This window comes from Anolis carolinensis, chromosome 3, assembly GCF_035594765.1.
Source record: "Anolis carolinensis isolate JA03-04 chromosome 3, rAnoCar3.1.pri, whole genome shotgun sequence".
Classification (NCBI taxonomy): domain Eukaryota; kingdom Metazoa; phylum Chordata; class Lepidosauria; order Squamata; family Dactyloidae; genus Anolis; species Anolis carolinensis.
The window spans coordinates 69,953,555-69,974,541 of NC_085843.1; the positions used below are offsets into that span (position 1 = coordinate 69,953,555).

Genomic DNA, 20,987 nt, shown 5'->3' on the forward strand with positions numbered 1-20,987 from the left:
TTCAGCAGAAGCATTCCCCCTTTGATTAAGAAGCAGACAAGTACAAATTGAACCTTTAGTAGAAAACTTTATACAGCAATATTTACATATTGCCAATGTTTGTGACTCTTCTCTAACCCTTCTTTCCAACATTGCTAGTCAATTCATACCTTCTTCAATGTATTAGCTGCTCTCTGGTCTTCTTCATTAATCCTCCAAACTTTGAATCTCCATCTCCAGCAGCTCAACACTCTGCTTGTGCTTTTTAAAAATTATTCTTTCAGCTACCCCACCCTTGCTGTAAATTACTCAATGATAGGCAGGTGATTAAATCCTTAATGCTTGCTGCTGGGGTGGTACTGATCCGTATAATGACTTATTGTCACTTTAGAAAAGATGGAATGTTAAAAAAAAACCCTCTGAAACTTAGTACTGTGCTGTTTTAATCCATTATTTTAGACTGATGTTTTATTTTGTTCTCTAGAACATTCAATATTATTTTAATTATAACTTTTTGTATGGATTTATTTTCATTTATTTTTATTCTATAAGGTGCTTTTGTTCCTCCCCCTGTCAAAAGTCAGACACCAATTAGCGAACAAAAATAGAGTTTATTCAGCAGATAAGCCAAAAGGTAATGTTAACACAGAAAAAACCTTGAAACACTTCACTATCAGTGCTTCAAGAGCAGTTCAAACAAAAATATAATTCAGCAACACAAGCAGGTAAAAACAAAGCTAAACAAACTTAGTGCAAACTGCACTTTCTGAGTCCAAGCCCTGCCAGCCGGCTCTGTAGTTTTCAAAGGAACAGTTCCCAAAAGAAAACACCAAATTGGTCAGGAAACAAACAAACAAACTAAGAATGCAGTAGACTGCTTCCACAATGTGGATAAAGCCGAAGGCTCCAAAAGGATGGTGAAAAGACGTCGTCCGGGATTCCAAGGTCAGGTCAGGAGATAACAGCGGTGTCCAAAGAGCAAGCCAGGAGTCAAAAGCCGATAGTAGTCATCAATCACAGGGCGAAGGCAGTAGCAAGGTCAAATTCCGATCCAAGGTCTGAAGAGGGTGCAGTCATCCAAAACAGGTCCACGATAAGACACAGCGAGAGCCAAGCTAGGTGATAACAGCAGATTCAAATCATAGTCCAAGTCCAGTCTTCATGGAAACACAGAGATCCCAATGGCGCCTCAGCAACACCTTGCCACACGCAAAGTGCAGTGGCCAAACATTCCCATTTTATTCCCCTTCCTCCTGGGTGACCAAACACTCACACCCAAACACCAGGTGTCCCAAATCTACTCAGAGTCTGAGCTCCACACAGCTAGAGCTCGTGGATCTGGAGTACCTAGCAATTCGTCGGAGTCCCAATCATCCTGCCCACACTTAGCCCCATGAACACTTAAAGAACCATCCTCCCTCCTCCAAGCATCCCAATTGGGATCAGCTCCTGCAGAAACCCCAGGTTCAGAAGTATCCATAGGCCCCAAAATCCCCAGACATCTCCGGTGGCTGTGCCCATTCAGTGCCCGCTTCCCCAGCCACCACCTGTTCCTCAGCATCCATCTCCCCATCTGAATCTTCCTCAGAAGATCCCCCATATAGCTCTCTAAGTCGCTTCCTGCGCAACTCCTCCAGTGAACCCTCATCACGAGGGTTTTTTCTTCCTCTTCGAATTCCATCCCCATCAACCATAATCCCCGAAGGCGCAGTCACAACACCCCCCACCCTATAATACATACACACACTTTTGAGGAAAAGGTGGGATGCAAATAAAGTGTTTGATCAACTGGTTTCTAAAAGTAATAAAAGCATGTCACCTGTTCTAAGGGGTTTATTGTCTAATTGAGCTTTCTGAGGTAGAATAGATTCAAAATCCACTAATACTAAAATGAATAATGTTAAATATCATGTTTGTTTGTTTTGCTTGCTGTCATTCCACAGAACAAGGATCTAACTCAATTTTAAAACAAGTCAATATTAAAACAAGTAAACCATTTTAGTATTAGATAGCTAGGTTAGCCTAGGACCCATCTCCCAGATATTAGGTTTTCAATATCCAGACTGTACTTTGCATGGCCTTCAGACTTATATGATAGAGAAACTGGCTTAATATGCAACTCACTGTTTATGAAGCCAGGCCTTGAATTACAATGTATCACCTTTACCTTTATAAATCAGAATGACTGTTTTAGGAAGTCTATATCAATGGCAAATATTGAAATGAAAGTGTAACTAATTTGGTATAATATATTTTTCATCTGTCAGTTTAATGACACTGTCAAAAGTCAGACGCCAATGGAGAGCAAAACAGAGTTTAATTAAGTTACAGCCCAAAAATAATTCAACAACTTAAAAATGGCTTAAAACACTTAACATTCAGTGTTATTAAGCAGTCTAAATAAAGAAATGCCAAAAAACATGAATTGGCAAATAATCCGGATTAACCAGGAATTCAATCCAGATTAAATGAAAAGTCCTCCAAATAAGCCCAAAAGTTCAGAGCAGGCTTAGAATGAACATACGAGGGCTATCCAGAAAATACATGGCATTTTAGAATTAAAAAAGAACAAAGTATAGGATAAACCACTTACGATATGCAGTTGAAAGCCACACTGAAATAGTACATTTCAATATAGTCCTCATTCAGATTTAGGCACTTATAACAGTGAGGAATGACTTTGGAAAGTTCATACCCTCAACACTTTCCCGCCACTGTGACCAGCGTTATTGCAACACTGAAACTCAGCCAGGCTGAACAATGCATGACGCCAAGCAGCGTTTGGGGCAAAGAGAAGAGCCGAATTGAGTTTCAGTCCAAGGTCCAGGGATTGAAGTCATCAAAAGGAGATCCACAACACGGAATGGCACAGAGAGCGAAAGCAATGAGGGCGAACAGCAGATCTGTTGCAAAGTCCCAGTCCAGTCTTCAGTAACACGCACAGGAAACCCAATGGCGCCCAGCAACACCTTGCCACACGCAAAGTATAGTGGCCAAACATCCCCAATTTATTCAGGTCTCCCTGGGCGTCCAAACCTTTAACGCCCAAAGAACAGGTGTCCCAACTTCTTAATCCAAATCAGAGCTCCACACAGCCAACGTCCTTGGGTCAGGCATCCCAAATTCTTCATCAGAGTCCCAATCATCTTGCCCACGCCCAACTCTATCCACATCAAACAGATGTTCCTCCAAACAGACCAAATGGGATCTGCTTCTGAAGGTACCCAAGCCTCTCCAGCATCAGCAGCATCCATGGGTCCCGATTCCTCCCCAAGCACCTCCGGTGCCCGTGCCCAGTCTGTGCCCACTTCCTCCGTTTCCACCTGTTCCCCAGCATTCATTTCCACTTCAAGACCCCCACATGAATCCTCCTCAGAAGACTCCCCATTAATTTCCCTGACCCTCTTCCTATGCAAATCCTCCAACGAGCCCTCCTCGCGAGGGTTTTTCCTTCCTCTCCTGATCCCACCACTATCATTCACAGCCTCCGAAGGCTCATTCACAACAGACACAGCATAGTCACAGCAGTGACATCAAAAGATATAAATAATTGGGCTCACTATATTCTCATAGTTCATGTTAATTTTAATCAAACACATAATGAAACCATCTATCAAAGACACAACCTCCGTTAAAGTTATTTATATCTGCTACTGGATCATGTTTTAGATAAGATTTCTTCATATATCAGAAACAATTTTTTAAAAACTAAAGATGACAGTCCAAATATTTCAGTGAATGTATGGCTTATAGAACAGTATATGTAAACTTACTTAATTAGAAATATAATAGTTATAACAGTAACTTAAAACTTGATTGAAATCTAGATTTCAAAATATGGTGGCATATTTCCTCACCTCTTCCTTTCCTTCATAGAAACTAACCCCCAGTATTACACTGGACTTGTATGTATGTGAAAATTTGTCATGCCATGTCCAGTTGCCTCTATGCACAATGAATAAGCCTGAAGGCATATGCCTCCAAAGCCAAATCCTACAGGGGCCTCTTTGAAATTGCCTAACTTCAATAAATCCTAAATTAATTAGTTACATAACAAATATTAGATTGTGCCTGAAGGGAGATGACCATCCCATCCTTAGGTTAAATGTACCACAGACCTCATTACTCTGTAGGAATACCTAGAAATTAAAGTATGCTTCAGGGAACAGTTATAACTGTGGCATTGCTGCTTTAATTGTGAATATACAGGGGGTTGTACTGGATGACCCTTGTGGTTGCTTCCAACTCTATGATTTTATATATCATATCTGAATTTCAAATAAGGTGACTGCAAACTGTGACTGCAAAGCAAGATGCAAGCCAAAAATAGCATCAACAGGAGCTGTGGGAATTATTATTATTACTATTATTATGTAATAAATCAAAATTAACAAGGAGGAGGTAAAATGTAAATTTAATGTCGTAAGTGGCTATTAACATTTTCCACTATTACAAGACTATGATCCATGCTATGGCAACAGTGAATCCAGGCAACAATATTGTGAACACATCAAATGTCAGGATTTGTAAGTTACTCAACATTTCTGTAAGTGATAACAGGATCAGTTTCTCAGGTGTAATCACAGCTGTTATTTTAATTGGAGTGTGGTGGCCAGTGCTGAGACTATTGTGTATAGGTTTTAGTAACACTGTATTTAATGTGAGGGTTGGAGTTTGATGGAGATTAGATGAAGAGAGTAGAGAGGAAGAGAGAGAGAGTTTTGTTGTTCATCCTGTAAATACTGTGCTGGTATTTGTACTGTTTGTATTTTGCTGCAACTGAAGAAAGAAAAGCCTTCCATTTGGAAAGAACAGCTTTGTGTCTGTGTTGTTCTTGTTCTGGAGGAGACCACTTCTCAGCAAACAGGCATTACTATTTGGCTCCTTAACAGGAGTGAAGAATCCCTTCTTCTGTGTATCAGGAAATGTCAATCTTTTTGAACCCTTGACATCAAGTGACACCCAGTGTCAAGCCAAGGGATTTGTCCTTCTGTCCCTCCAAGTGCACCCAAATGATATATTTCTGTGGTGAACTAGAGGCCCTCTCTTACTGCTTAGTGCCGACATATCAAGGAATACTTCAAGGACAGTGACACCAATCAGGACAACTAACAGAGATCACCTCTGTCTCCATAACACAATAGAAACTGCACCACTAAATGCCCCTCAGAATATTAAAAAGAACTCCACATGGATTCCTCCTTATGGTCAGTGCATAGAACTTGATTTCTGCATAGAATGCTTCTACTGTCATGACCAAACAGAAATAATCAATGAGACATAATTTACCACAAAATCTCAGATGCAAGAAACAAAAGTCTATTCAAAGATTCAAGAACAACCCTAACATTCTATTACCCAAAATAAATAAATAGGCAAGACTGAATACTCCATCAGCTCAAGCAATGAAACACTCATCGTTGGTACATCCAGATAGATGGACAATTTCTTTAGACCATATGCTACTAGCACTCCCACTTATGTTAATGACATTATCACCTTCCCACAAAAATGACAGACTGTCCACAACTTCTAGAAAGACAATCTTAAAACGTTATTGATATGGAATCCCTATATATTCCATAGAAGGATGGACTACAAGCTGACAGAGTATAATTCTTGATGGGATCTTAACAGACCTAGTTACCAATGTCTGCCACTGTTTTCACACACAACTACTTTACTTTTAGTAATAACACATGCCATCAGGTTAAAGTTACTGCCATGGGCACACATCATCAAATTATGCCAACACCTTTTCGGCTGATCTAGAATGACATTTCCTTAACTCCTACATCCTTAGACATTTTCCTTGGGTACACTGATGTTAACTTCCATAACATTGAACCATGTCAGTTAAAATAGTATCCTGTTTCTATTTTACAAAAAAAGGAATCAGGGACGAAATTTTGAAACAAAACAATATATGTTCAATCTTCTACAAAGGGAAAAAAGTGGCAATTCTCAAAGAAATATCCTCAATAATACTTGCTAAAAGAAGAAAATACACGTAATTAAATGAGGAGCTTAAAAATACTACACTAAATTCTGCTGGGAAAGAACCAAAGGAATTATGGTGTCCTACAATGAGGAGTGATTTTGGCTGACATCACAGGAAAAGGTGAGAGTATTCTACAAAAAAAATTAAAAAAGAAATGGACGGAAACATAGGGGCAGACTAAAAAGATGATAGGAAGCGGGCAAGAACAAAATCTCCTGAAAAGGCAGAAATGAGCAAGGTATGAAACCCATCAAGTTTGAGCAAGGTAGAGAAGGAAGAAGATAGCTTAGATGGGGCGAACAATTAGATGTTTCTCAAATATATCAATGGACTTAATTCCCCTACTAAAATAAATAAAATCTTAACTCAAGAAAGGACATGATTTGATAGGTCTCCAAGAAATTAACATTGCACATAAACACATAGCCTTATTAGTACAGAAGAAATTTGGTAAGGAATTCTATTCATTGGCACCAGAGAAAATGAGAGGGGTGATGATTTATGTTAAAGATGGAATCCCAGCAAAATTAGTCTTTAAAGATACTGAAGGAAGAATAGTTGGAATTCAAGTTGACATGGAGGGACAAAATTGTTGATATGTAACATTTATGTCCCCAATGATAAATGAACAAGATTTTGATAACTTAATGATCTTAGGTGATTGCAATGGTGTCTCAGACACCAAAATGGATAAATCAAGAAGGGAAAAAAGACACTTGACAAGGACAGGGAAATTACCATCTAACTTTATCAATATATTAGACAAATTTGAACTGCAGGATGCATGGAGGACTCATCATCCGGATGAGATGGATTTCACATTCTTCTCATCTAGACACAAAAGGTGTTCCAGGATTGATATGGTCTGGACTACCAAAACATTAACCTCAAAAAATAAGAAAATTAAAACATTGTCTAGAAAAGAGTCAGACCACTGCCCAATTTCTCATTAACCAAATACCAAAACCTGGAGATGGAGATTGAATAATAGCTTGCTGAAATCTGAAGAAGATATAGGGAAAAATAAAACAGCCCTTAAGGAATATTTTAAATTCAAGGACAGCATGGAATTATCAAGACAGACTATCTGGGATGCAAGTAAAACCGTCATGAGGGGCAATTTTATACAACAGAATAGGATTAAAAACAAACAAAGACATCAAAAATTAAATGAAATTCTCCAGGAAAAAGAAAATACAGAAAAACAATTAAAATTATGCCCCAAAAATAGTACATTTGACAAGAATTAGAATTTCTAAACAAAGAAGATATTTGGAAGTGCACCAATTAGCAAAAGATTTGAAATTTATTAAGCAATATCAGTTCCAAAATGCAAAGAAGATGGGAAAATGGATATTGAGGAAGCTTAGAAAAAAGAGCCACAGTCACAATGTATTACTCAAATAAGAAATGAAAATAAAACATACACAATGGATCGAGAAATCATAACTCAATTTAATAACTATTATGTGAAACTATATATGAGATAACAAATTAAAGAGGAGATCGTCCAATATCTAGAAAAACAAAACATCCCAACATTGACAGAATCACAGAGAGCATTATTAAACAAAGACATTTCAGAGACAGTAATAGACAAGGTGATTAGGAATTAGATTTAAATAAAGCCCCAGGTCCCGACGGCCTAACAGCAATTTACTATAAACAATTTAAGGATGAACTAATACCACACTTAAAAGATGTCATGAACCAGGCCCTACATCAGAGGTAAATCTCTAATTCATGGAAGGAAGCAAATGTAACAATGATATGGAAAGAAAATACAGATCCCCACAAACGAAGGCAATTATAAACCAATTTTCTTATTAAACACGGACTACAAACCTTTTACCAATATCATTGCAGAACGTCTAAAAATTATTTAATCCTTTGGATCAAAGAAGAACAAAATCTACCAATAATTAGGAACATGCAACATTTTAAACAATGGAACAAGGACATAATGAAATTCATGTGGAATAATAAAAAAAAAACCCCAGGATAAAGTATACTAACCTGACAAAAGTAAAAAAAAGGCTTGCCAAACTTAAGTATATATTTTGAAGCCAGTGCATTGGATTGGATGAGAGATTGGATTACATTTGAAAAAAAGAAGATGTTGACACTATAACACCATGACCTAAGAGGAGGCTGGCATGCGTACATATGGTATGAGAGAAAAAAGAAAAAAATTGGGGAACCATTTTGTACACTCGACCTTATTAAAAGTATGGGACAAATATTAAAAAAAGATTTCAATAAAAAATAACACTATGGCTATCACCATTGGAAGCATGTCAAAGGCGAGAGTTAGGTTGGGTCACCTGGCCAACGTATAAAGAAATCTTAAAAGAGAGAAGACAAAGAATACAAACTAAAAAGGCAAGAAGAATTGAAAGCCGAACCCTACAACTTATCATGGTTCCAGTACCTTCAGATAAAAGAATATTACAAAAAGGACATTAAATCGGGCTATGTAGAAAAAATGACACCTTGGGATAAAATAATCACTTATAGTAATAACCAATTACAAAGATTAACAAACTATTATTAGAATGGAGCACAGAATAAGAAGAAATAAAGGAATGCATGGTAAATGGGCAAAAAATGTTGGCAGGACAATCTTGCTAGAAGAGTGGGAGACAATTTGGAATAAAAATTTGAAATTTACTTACTGACATTAAAGAAAACTGGTTAAAGATGATGCATCAATGATATCTGACCCCTGAAAAACACTCTAAATTTGGCAATAATATAAATCATAACTGTTGGAAATGTGGGAAATGCTTAGGCACATCCCACCATGTGTGGTGGTCATGTGAGAAGACAAAAACATATTGTCAAAAGATTTTAAAACAAAAAATACCATTACAACCAGATTTTTAAAATTAGGAATGACAAACATTGATTAAACCTTAAACAAAGACAATTTTTTACATATTTAACTACAACTGCAAGAATAGTATTCATCAGGATCTGGAGACAACCATTAAAACCAACAAAAGAGGAATGGCTACAGAAGATAATCGACATTTTGTGTATGGATAAATTAACATTCCTGATATCCAAAACACAAGGTAAACCAATGATGATAACTGGCTGGACTCCACTTAGAGAATGGCTAAAGGAAAATAATTTGAAAATGTTGATCTAAGAAAATACAGAGGTTGAAATGAAGCACCACTGCATGAAAATGTGTTTATTTATTTATTTATTTATTACAATACTTATATCCCGCCCTGCTCACCCATAGGGGACTCAGGGCGGCTTACAATAAAACAGTATGAAAATATTACAGGCAATTCAATCAGTTAAAAAGTAAATACATTAAACATTGATAAAAATTATGCATATAAATACACAGTTGGCACATTTCGAATCTTATAACTGGTCTGTCATTGAGTTCTAAGATGGTGATAATTGATGCTGCTGTTATTAATCGAAAGCCTGATCCCACGACCAGGTCATAACTTTCCTATGGAAAGATAGAAGGGAGGGAGCCTGCCTGACATAATTTGGGAGGGTGTTCCATAGGCGGGGAGTCACTACTGAAAATATGCAAAAGGAGGAGTTGCAAGGAAACATATAACTCAAATTGAAACAGTAGAATTAAAGAACCATTGTACAGAAGAATGGAAGTCAACAATATCCCTCCCCATAACCCCTTTTCCACTCCCTTTCTCCCTTTGTACCTCCCCTCCATAGACACTGCCACCTCCCTGATCCCCCAACTTCCTTTTTTCTTTTCTTTTTTAACCCTACCCCCAGTTTTCCTTTTTTAATGGCATACAATGGAAATCCCAATTTTTATATATATATATATATATATATATATATATATATATATATATATAGTAGCACATTTCATTAATTCTACAGTGTAGATAAGTCTTTTGTCTATGAAAGCTTATGCTACCAACTTTGTTCTTTCAGTTAGTCTCGAAGATACTAAAAGATTCTTTGCAAATTGCAGGATACAGAGACAGCTTGGCAAAGAACACACAGTGAACAGGTGGCATCATTTACTAATCTCTCTAAGACATGGGATGAATTGTAAATTTTTGGGACTTTACCTTGCATAGACTTAGGCATGGTGTTCAAATGCAAAATTCAGAAAACAGAAAAGGTGAATGTGACAAAAAAGCACTAGCCCTACTAGACCTTACCTCATTCATTTTCTCTGGCTCCATGTTCTTCCTAATTAATGCTAAAACCTGTTTTCTTTTCTTTCTTTCTTTCTTTCTTTCTTTCTTTCTTTCTTTCTTTCTTTCTTTCTTTCTTCATCTAACTTTCTGAAAATGAAATGTGGAAGTTGAACTTAACACCTTCCAAAATGTAAACTTCCAACTTTAACAAGGTCTGTACATAAGACAATTTACTTGGTCTAATATAAGAATCAAGTCAGACGAGTACCACCATCTGGAAACATGAAACTTTGTTCAGAAAATGTAGAAAACAGTTTCCAGTGTGAAGAAACTGAAAAACAAAGTGTATTTCTGTACTAGTAAGTAATTCTCTCAAACATTTCACAAAGAATAAAAACTTCTCAAAAACTATGCAGGAATCTTCATTTTCTCCCACATTATGGAGAAAACTATAGAAATTAATTGTCTCTATATACAGGTTATACAAAGTGGGATAATCTAAAATATATAAGAAGATGTGGCTTTCAATCAGAATGATTACTTTTTTGAGACAACTAAAAGGGTTTCCAGAAACTCCTTTTAGTTATCGTTTTCACAGTCGCTCACTAGCTGCCAGATGGGGCCAGCATACATCCACACAGGTAATTAATAGCTGTGGTAGAAAGGAACTGTACTCTTGGTGCGATTTTGAAGCCTGGGGAATACAAGTAGCTTTTGTCCTCCTCTATCTTGGAAAGGTGACACCTGCTTCTTCTTCCCTAAATGAAGAACAGCAGCTGGACACTCAATGCCATCTGATGGATGGCAGGTTTCCAGGTTCTGTCATAAACATATAAGGTCCATTGAACTGAACAGACAAATGTCAGGTTGTAATGCAAGCTATTATTTGAGTCCAGTGAATAACAAATGAAGAGAATCAGGTGATGATTCCGGTCAGCCTCACATCGATACCAGGCAAGATTCTGGAAAAGATCATTAAGGAAGTGGTCTGTGAACATTTAGAAACAAATGCAATCATTGCTAATAGCCAACACGGATTTATCAAAAACAAGTCATGCCAGACTAATATGATCTCTTTTTCGATAGAGTTACGAGTTGGGTCGATACAGGGAACGCTGTGGATGTAGCGTACCTGGATTTCAGTAAGGCTTTCAACAAAGTCCCCCATGACTTTCTGGCAAACAAACTAGTAAAATGTGGGCTAGACAAAACTATGGTTAGGTGGATTTGTAATTGGCTAAGCGAACGAACCCAAAGGGTGCTCACCAATGCATCATCTTCATCTTGGAAAGAAGTCACGAGTGGAGTGCCGCAGGGCTCCGTTCTGGGCCTGGTTCTGTTCAACATCTTTATTAACGACTTAGACAAAGGGTTAGAAGGTACAATCATCAAGTTTGCAGATGACACCAAACTGGGAGGGATAGCTAATATTCCAGAAGACAGGAGCAGAATTCAAAATGATCTTTACAGACTAGAGAGATGGGTCGAAACTAACAAAATGAAATTCAATAGGGACAAATGCAAGATACTTCACTTCGGCAGAAAAAATGGAATGCAAAGATACAGAATGGGGGACGCCTGGCTTGACAGCAGTGTGTGCGAAAAAGACCTTGGAGTCCTCATGGACAACAAGTTAAACATGAGCCAACAATGTGATGCAGCTGCTAAGAAAGCCAACGGGATTCTGGCCTGCATAAATAGGGGTATAGCATCAGATCCAGGGAAGTCATGGAAGTCTATTCTGCCTTGGTCAGACCACACCTGGAATACTGTGTCCAGTTCTGGGCACTGCAATTGAAGGGAGATGTTGACAAGCTGGAAAGTGTCCAGAGGAGGGCAAATAAAATGATCAAGGGTCTGGAGAACATGCCCTATGAGGAGTGGCTTAAAGAACTGGGCATGTTTAGCCTGCAGAAGAGAAGGCTAAGAGGAGACATGATAGCCATGTACAAATATGTGAGGGGAAGTCATAGGGAGGTGGGAGCAAGCTTGTTTTCTGTTGCCCTGCAGACTAGGACACGGAACAATGGCTTCAAACTACAGGAAAGGAGATTCCACCTGAACATCAGGAAGAACTTCCTCACTGTGAGAGCTGTTCAGCAGTGGAACTCACACCCCTGGACTGTGGTGGAGGCTCCTTCTTTGGAGGCTTTTAAGCAGAGGCTGGATGGCCATCTGTCAGGGGTGCTTTGAATGCGATTTCCTGCTTCTTGGCAGGAGGTTGGACTGGATGGCCCATGAGGTCTCTTCCAACTCTACTATTCTATGATTCTAGGAAGGGGAAAACCTTTCATCTTGGCAGTGTAGGCTGAAAAGTATTTCTCTGGGACACATGAAAAATTGTTGAGTGTAAGAGCTTTCATGGAAAATCCTCCTATAATATTCAATTGCATTATCAATATTTTAAGTGTGGATGTAATAGTCACTTATCCAAATGCTGCTCAGCTACCCAAAGCACTCTAAGCTATCATAAAAGTTGGAACACACACAACTGTAATAGAGGAACACTGCCTGAACTGAATACCAATGTGATCCTTCCAGACTTGGTGAAGTTAGTTGTAATGTACTATATTTAAGCAAGCAGTGCAGAATGTGTATTTTTCTCAGCATAAGATTTGTTTATTTTATCTGTTAAAATAATGTACATTTTTGAAAACGTGAAAAATGATGCTAGCAAATCTGCAATGCCTTTGAATAATGCAACAACATAACTTCAAAATTTGCTTGGAGAGAACACAGAACAAAAGCTAGACATTTGTTTTCTATTCTCAGACTGCTCCCTGGATTACAGCATGTTCATGTGTTGCAAATGATGAGATTGTTTCCTTTTTAATAAGCCATATGATGTTTCATTTCCCAACACCATCTCTAGTATCTGCATTTCTATTAAGATATTGGCCAACATCCTTTTGATGACATATGCTCTCGTAACTTTGGTTACATAAATGTATGTCCTTTTCAGGAGATTGTGGGATGAAGTATTTAGTACATCCTTGTGCAGCAACCTTTCCTGAAATGCTGTTTTTGAGTGCAAGGGTCTTTTGACATGGACAATTTGCCAGATATCCAGTGACATCAGCCTTCAGAAGTGACATAAGATGCCATCTAGCACTTTATTATCTCCTGGGCAATAAATGTCAATGTAATCCACTCTTTCATTATAAAGGTGTCTTCCAGGGCAATGGACATGGAACTGTTCAAGTAGAGAATTATATTCTGCTGATGCACTGTAGTATCCCATCCAATGACTCTTGGATCCTTCTCCACCTAAAAGCAGAATATTTACATAGCAATGGCTGTGTTTGATCAAATGATGTAGAGTGGAAATGACGGATATCACTCTTTTTTTCCAAAGAGTGATGTTTGTGCATCACTTACTCCCTCCTATCATTTTATGAGTATACTAACATGATTTTAGATTACATATAATGAATTTCCCCCTCTCCCACATGCATTTTAAATGCTTACTAGGATTGATATAAATTTCAATTATTTAACATTGGGGTGGGGGGAGGGACTTCTCGAAAGGATGATCTGTTCCTCCTTCCACAGTGGATTAAACGTTATCTGCAGATATCATTCTGTTGTTTGATCCTGCATAGAGATCTCAGATATGCCTTCATGGTCTCCTGTGCTGCATATATTTAAACAATGTTTTAATTGTTTCTTTATATAAATGCTATGGTTATATTGTATATTTTACTGTTTTATTATGCAGTACTAACATATGCAAGACCACTGTACCATTATGTATATAAAATGGCAATTAAATATACAGTTGAGGTTAAGGAATTATTGAAATTAAATGTCCTGGGAGAATATTTAAAATGCCTTAACATACATTTGGAAATAATGTAAGTATTAAATGTACCTCTTAAAGAGTGTCCTTCTGATATCTGAGTCCTTTTGCATAAAATCTTCCTCAATTCAGATTTTTAAAAAGGCATTTGGGGAAGAGCATTGACTGAAGATGTTAAGGGATGGCAAGACTGGAAAAGATATTTCTTTTTCTTTCTTACACACCTCTTCCCATAGATTTCTACACTTAGTCTATCTGTGTGTATTTGTTGTGTGTGTCACCATTCTGCCAATGAATATATTTATTTTGAAGCTGATTGTTATGACCTTTGACAAGGTCAATAAAACCCTTTCTTTGATTATCAGTGATAAAGCCATTACTTGGAAGGAAGGCTTTTTTGACTCAGTAAGTCTTGATTTCCTCTATAGATCTTTGTTAAGGAAACCAATGCACACCTTATGGCTGCAAGTGTTTTACTGGAACTAGACTTATCCTCAAATGTCATTCTTATCCAAGCAATGGGATAAGGACTGGTACAGTGAGTCTGAAAATGATGTCTTGGAACTGGATTGATACTTACTTTGCCCTGTCTTAGGAAATAATTATTTGATCTCAGTCACTATCCTTTTACCTTTCTCTCTGTGAAAAACAAAAAAACAAAAACAAAAGCCTTGTGAAATAAATAGAACTGACAGAGTCAGAAAAGAAAGTTCTCTCTTGAGGGTTATCCTACATGCAAATGTAATTGTTTAGAGATGTTAAGTTAAAGTGCAGCTTTTTCTCTTCCCTCACCTCATCTTGTACTTACCAGCTTTCAATATTCACACACAGATGTTCTAGGAATCATTCATTCATGCAGCAATATAAAGCATATTAGAACCAGCTGTTTCAGAATATATGTAGCTGGTCTCTTTTCCATTATGAAAAGACTGTCAGAAAGGAAACTTATGCAATTACCCTGTCCATGAGACCCTTTCAAATGCAGTAGTTTCCTGAGCCAGAAATATGTAAAATAGAGCATGTACAGGCTCCCATATAAATTCAGGCATTATACTATTAAGCCTAAGCTTTAGTCTTGCACGCTTAAGTAGCAGCCCTTTATACAGGTGTGGTTTATTCATCCCTAACTTATAGGAGATTGAAGGTTCTTGGCCTATACCTGTCAGTCTAAATCTGGATTTCTCGAATTACCATATTGGTCACCTAGACACCCAAGACAGCAAAACTAAGTCCTATCCAATAGCTAGATCAACCACTGTATTTCCCTTAAGTATTCTTAAGTCTTGGTCTATCCAGAAATTAATAAGGTAACACCTGGCTTGACAACAGTACATATGAAAGAGAACTTAGAATCTTAGTAGACCACAAGTTGAACATGAGCCAAGAATGTGATGTGGAAACTTAAAAAGCCAATGGGATTTTGGGCTGCATCAAAGGAATATTGTGTCTCTAGATATGTGTCTCTAGATCAAGGGAAGTAATGGTGCTCCTCTATTTGGTCAGATCTCGCCTGAAATACTGTGCCCAATTCTGGGCACCACAATTCAAAAAAGTTATTGACATGCTGGGACATGTCTAGAGGAGAATGTTTTGTATTTTTAATACAGAAAGATCAGGTTAGTCGATATTCCTAAACGACCAACACCTTTCTGGCATTATCTTCTATCTCTTCTAATAAACTTACACTCATAGCCCTAATGGCAATTAACAGTACTTCAAGAAGATTGCTTTCTCAAACATGTAATGTACAGTATATAGAAAATACAAAAACATAATGTGTACACAAGACAAGGGGCTGCAGTGGCACAGCAGGTTAAACCACTGAGCTATGGAACTTGCTGATCAAAAGGTCAGCTGTTCGAATCCACAGAGTAGGGTGAGCTTCCGTCATCAGCCCCAGCTTCTGCCAACCTATAATAAGCTTTAATGTTGATAAGCTTTATTCATAGCCCACTCCCTCTCCCCAAAGGGACTCAGGATGGCTTACATCAAAACAAACAAATACTGTAAATGATATAACACAGACAATAATCACATATCAATTAATAAAAACATAATAGCACAGTCATGTATGTAACATAAATAAACAGTTTAAAAGACTATTTAGTCCTCTAAATATAGTGTATGTGTATATGTGTGTGTCTATATATATATATATAGACAATGCTGGCTCTTTGGCTTAGAATTGGAGATGAGCACCACTGCCCAGAGTCAGGCTCAACGAGACTTAATGTCAAGGGGAAACCTTTACTTTTACCTTACACAAGACAATTATGTGTTGGGGTAGACTAAGGGGAGTGAAATTAGTTAAACGGTATTTTTAATTTTAAAACACCCAACTTAAGCTTCCAGCAGTTCCAATAAAATGGGCCACATTTAATTTAATTTAGATGTTTTGCCCACTTCTTTGCAATTCAATACATTTTTCTCTTTCCTGGCAAGCTCAGCAAGGCTCTTCATCATTGATCATGTTGAAGGAAGGTTCAGCATCCAAATCCAATCAATGTCTGTTCATATAATGAACAAAAAGGGACAGCTCATCCATTGGCTCAAGCAACAAATTGTGCTATGGGAGTGCCAGGAGCCAGATTCAGCTCAAGTCCCCTGACTATAGTTATGAGCTGTTTCTGAACATTGAGTCCTATGGTTTTCTGTAGCTAGACTCTAACTGTAAAATTAAAGGTAATAAAATGAATGTTTGGTACATTAAGGAATGTTGTGCTTTCCAGGAAGAAAGATTAAACTAACCTTTTTGTGTTACTTGCACTGAGTTTTGAGATTGCTTGGTATTAAGCTTTGATAGAATATGCATAAGTGTGATTTAGTAGTAGCAAATACCACAGGCTTTAACAAAAGGGTCTAAAAAGAAGTCAGTGCAATACAAATAATTCATGAAGATAGAGTCTCATTTACAGCAGAGCCAGGTATCCTCAACTGCAACAGTGACAGATCATTAAAAGGGCATTTGCCTGGAAGTTATCTACAAATTCTAGGTGTTCCCAAGAGGAAAAAACAATGTTTTGTGATTTCTTATACCTGGAAAGTTTTAATATATGTAATTTATGAACAATATTTATTTGTGAGGAATGTCTAGCTCTTCTCATCAAGCTGGTAAACCCTTGTCAGGGATGTATCAATTCAGACTGTGGGACTGGGATACTGTTTCTTCATATATAATTATGTATATAGAATAGAAATCAGGATATTGTGCAGCAGATTTCTAGTGTAGTCTTTTCATTGTTATGCTCCATCTCTATGTGTATGATTTATTTATTTTTAGGAAAGTGTATTTATCTGGAGAAAAGAAATATCTTCAATGTGTTTGTTTTAACTGCTGGTGAATGGATTATGGATGGAGACAATGTGGAGAGTTTTGTTTGACTGTGGTAAATATCTGCAGTTACTATAATGGATTTACCATTTCCATGTATCTTGCTCCCTCTTCAGTGCTCAATTTTCAGAAGTAGTCACATTCCACTAACAAGAAGAAACAGAAAATCATTCTGTCCAAAATATGTAAATAGATTTATATATGCATTTAAGTTCCAAAATGCAAAGGAATTGAAAATGTTAAAACAAATTTCCAGTGATATCCTGTGTGATATTTGTACTAGCTTCACTGCCATATTAGATAGATGGATATCAATTGCAGAATGGTGGACTTAAGTTTTACAGTTGTCATCTCATGTGCATAGGCATATGACATTTGTGCAGCTGAAGCTATTCGGAGGCTGAAGGTACCATTCTGTGTTGTTACCCAATTGGGAAAAAAGCAATCTACACAGAATGATATAGATAAAAGTGACAGAAATAGATAGAAAATCTTTTAGGTGTTCACATTATTGGTTGCACATATGTACCAGATATGTTCAACATTATTCCTTTTATTATACTTGGATCCAGTATTTCACTCCATGGGGTTGATTCACAGGAGAGAAAAATCTCCTCATCTCCCAGTCTGTTGTCAGACCTTGCACTAGATGTTCTCCCAGACACAAGAAAAAAATCTTGTCAGAGGAAACAGCGTAAACCAAGAAACTGGTTGACTAAGGACTTAATCACAAGGACCTGGAGAAAATGAGGGAAAATGGAGGAAAGGTGGAGTTTCATGGGATTATGCCTTTAAAGAAGATGAAGAATTTTTTAACTCCCATCACACAAGATCTCCTCCAGCTTCTAACTCAACCATCCACTTAATTCCCATCAAATGGGCAGGTGATGACTCCTCCCATTTCAAGGATACCAGCACACTTTTTAAAACAGACATCCTTTAAGGCAGCACTGCCTTCAAGACCCTTCCACTGAAGCAGGTTTAAAGCATTTTTTGTAAGATAGAATTTTTCATATGGTAATTTACACTCAAGACCTTTCCACTGAAACAGAGTTAAGCATCTTTCTTAAGGCGGCACTTTACTTGGGGTCATTTGCACTGAGATTTGTTTCCGCCCATTGTCCCTCCAGGATTTGATTATTTATCTTTTTTTTAAAAAATCAGCCCAGAATGTAGGAAATGGTTTTAAATTAACCCTGATCTTTCTCCAAGCCTCTGCATTGGTGATCTGGGGAAATCGGCATTTCGGTTCCTCCCACACACAATGCCATCATTTCATTTACAAATAGGCAACAGGAATTAACATCACATAGGGAAATAGGCCATTTCCCCATTTCTATGCAGGGAATTTAAAAATAAGTAAATTGTCAACTGGCTTAGGAATTGTTGGGAAAATCAACTCTTTAGAAATGGCAAAATACCTCAACCACACAGTTGAAGCTTGCGTGTGAAGGGTTGCTGTTTCTTAAATGTGTATAAACACTGATTTTACTGTGTGAGATGAAGTCAAATGTCTAAAGTGAATTCTGTATGGAGAAAAAAAACCCTCAACAAATTGGTAGAATTTAATATCAGAGTTTAATTTCTGCTATAATAACAGTTCTAATGGTTTCTGTTGTGAAACTGGCATAGTGGAAACTTCCTGCATTGCAAAGTTTCAGAACAACCCATTGCTCTCCTCCTACTCCCTCCCCATGGTTAAAAAGCCAAACACATTATCCTTTTTTCACAATTCCTAAAAGTCCAGAATTACAGCCCTAGAAAAAGCTTTGGGTTGAGAAATATGTTTATGGTGTTTTCATTTTGTGATGAAAGGCAAGTGTGTTTCTTTATGCATCAGCCCAATCCCTGACTGTTCCCCACCCGTTATGAGGGTTAATGGAAGATTAATGCTCAGAGGACTGCTTTTGGTATATGAAGGCACTGGCTGTAGAACTGTCCTCTTTAACGAGGATATTGGCCTAGGGAAATACTTTCTTTTCCCCATCTCTTGGCTGCAGCTATGCTGTTCAGAGATAGCCAAGAAGAGAGGGGCCATGTGGGTGATGGTGCTTTTTTTTTTGGCTCTAGCCACAGAGCTTCATTGTTTGATGTTAATCTCTCTAAAGTTTTTTGTGGTTATTTGCTTTAATGTTCTCCTCTTTTGCTACAATTTTGTTGAGACTACGGAATCTTTGTTCGGCCTCTCAGTGTGAACTGTTGAATGAATTGTTTACTGCAGATATTGCTTCTTTTGAATGTTGTGTACTTATATTTTTTATGTTCATCTTAATTGTTGATAGGTTGTAAATTAGAAATGAAAATCATGTAAGCTTATATATGTTATTGGACTATAATATAGTAGTAATAATAATAATAATAATAATAATAATAATAATAATAATACATCTAAGAAATCTCACAAAATTTCGCATCTAATGTACATGGATGACCTGAAGCTGTATGGGAAAACAGAAACTGAAACCCAGTCTCTGACTAACACTGTCCGAATTTTTAGCACTGATATCAGCATGGAGTTTGGCTTGGACAAATGTTCGTCAGTGGCATTGAAGAAGGGAAAAATCATTGAAAGTGAGGGCATAATTATGCCTAATGGCCAAACAATAAAGTGTCACCAGCCAGAGGCCTATAAATACCTGGGCATATTACAGCTGGACAACATCAAGCATGAACATGTGAAAACTGTGGTCAGCAAAGAATACACACAAAGGGTCAGAAAAATTCTCAAATGCAAGCTCAATGGAGGTAACACCATCAAGGCCATAACAACTGGGTCATACCTGTCATAAGATATACTGCTGGCATTATAAACTGGACACAGGCGGAACTGGACAATTTGGACAGAAAAACAAGAAAACTCATGACCATTCATCATTCACTGCACCCTCGCAGTGATATTGACCGGCTATATCTGCCTAGAAGATCTGGTGGCAGAGGACTCTTACAAGTAAAATAAGCAGTCGAAGAAGAAGAACATGCCCTGGCAGAATATGTAAAACAAAGTGAAGAACCTGCTTTGATTGAAGTCAAAAATCAGAAACTTCTCAAAGCACAGCATACAAAAAACCAGTATAAGAAAACTGCACTACAAACTAGAGCTGACAGCTGGCACAACAAAACATTGCATGGAAAGTTCCCTGACAAAATTGAAGGAAAAGCTGAGAAGGAGAAGACCTGGCTATGGCTCACAAATGGGACACTGAAGAAGGAGACAGAAGGCCTGATCCTTGCAGCCCACGAGCAAGCCATCAGAACAAATGCAATCAAGGCCAAGATCAAAAAATCAGCTGATGACCCAAAATGCAGACTGTGCAAGGAAACTGATGAAACCATTGATCATATCCTCAGCTGCTGTTAGAAAATCGCACAAACAGACTACAAACAGAGGCACAACTATGTGGCCCAAATGATTAATTGGAACTTATGCCTCAAGTACCACCTCCCAGCAGTAAAGAACTGGTGGGATCACAAACCTGCAAAAGTACTGGAAAATGAGCACACAAAGATACTGTGGTACTTCCAAATCCAGACTGACAAAGTTCTGGAACACAACACACTGGACATCACAGTTGTGGAAAAGAAAAAGGTATGGATCATTGATGTCGCCATCCCAGGTGGCAGTCGCATTGACGAAAAACAACAGGAAAAACTCAGCCACTATCAGGACCTCAAGATTGAACTTCAAAGACTCTGGCAGAAACCAGTGCAGGTGGTCCCGGTGGTGATTGGCAC

General features: G+C 37.7%; 1 long non-coding RNA gene across 1 annotated transcript in view; it reads right to left on the bottom strand.

Annotated features, from left to right (window-relative positions):
- Positions 1-570: 570 nt before the first annotated feature.
- LOC134297443 (uncharacterized) overlaps positions 571-20,987 on the bottom strand; it is a 157,492-nt gene continuing 137,075 nt past the window's right edge. The window contains exon 2 of the long non-coding RNA XR_010004202.1: positions 571-1,178. This is a non-coding gene — a long non-coding RNA (uncharacterized LOC134297443). The remainder of the gene's footprint in view (positions 1,179-20,987) is intronic.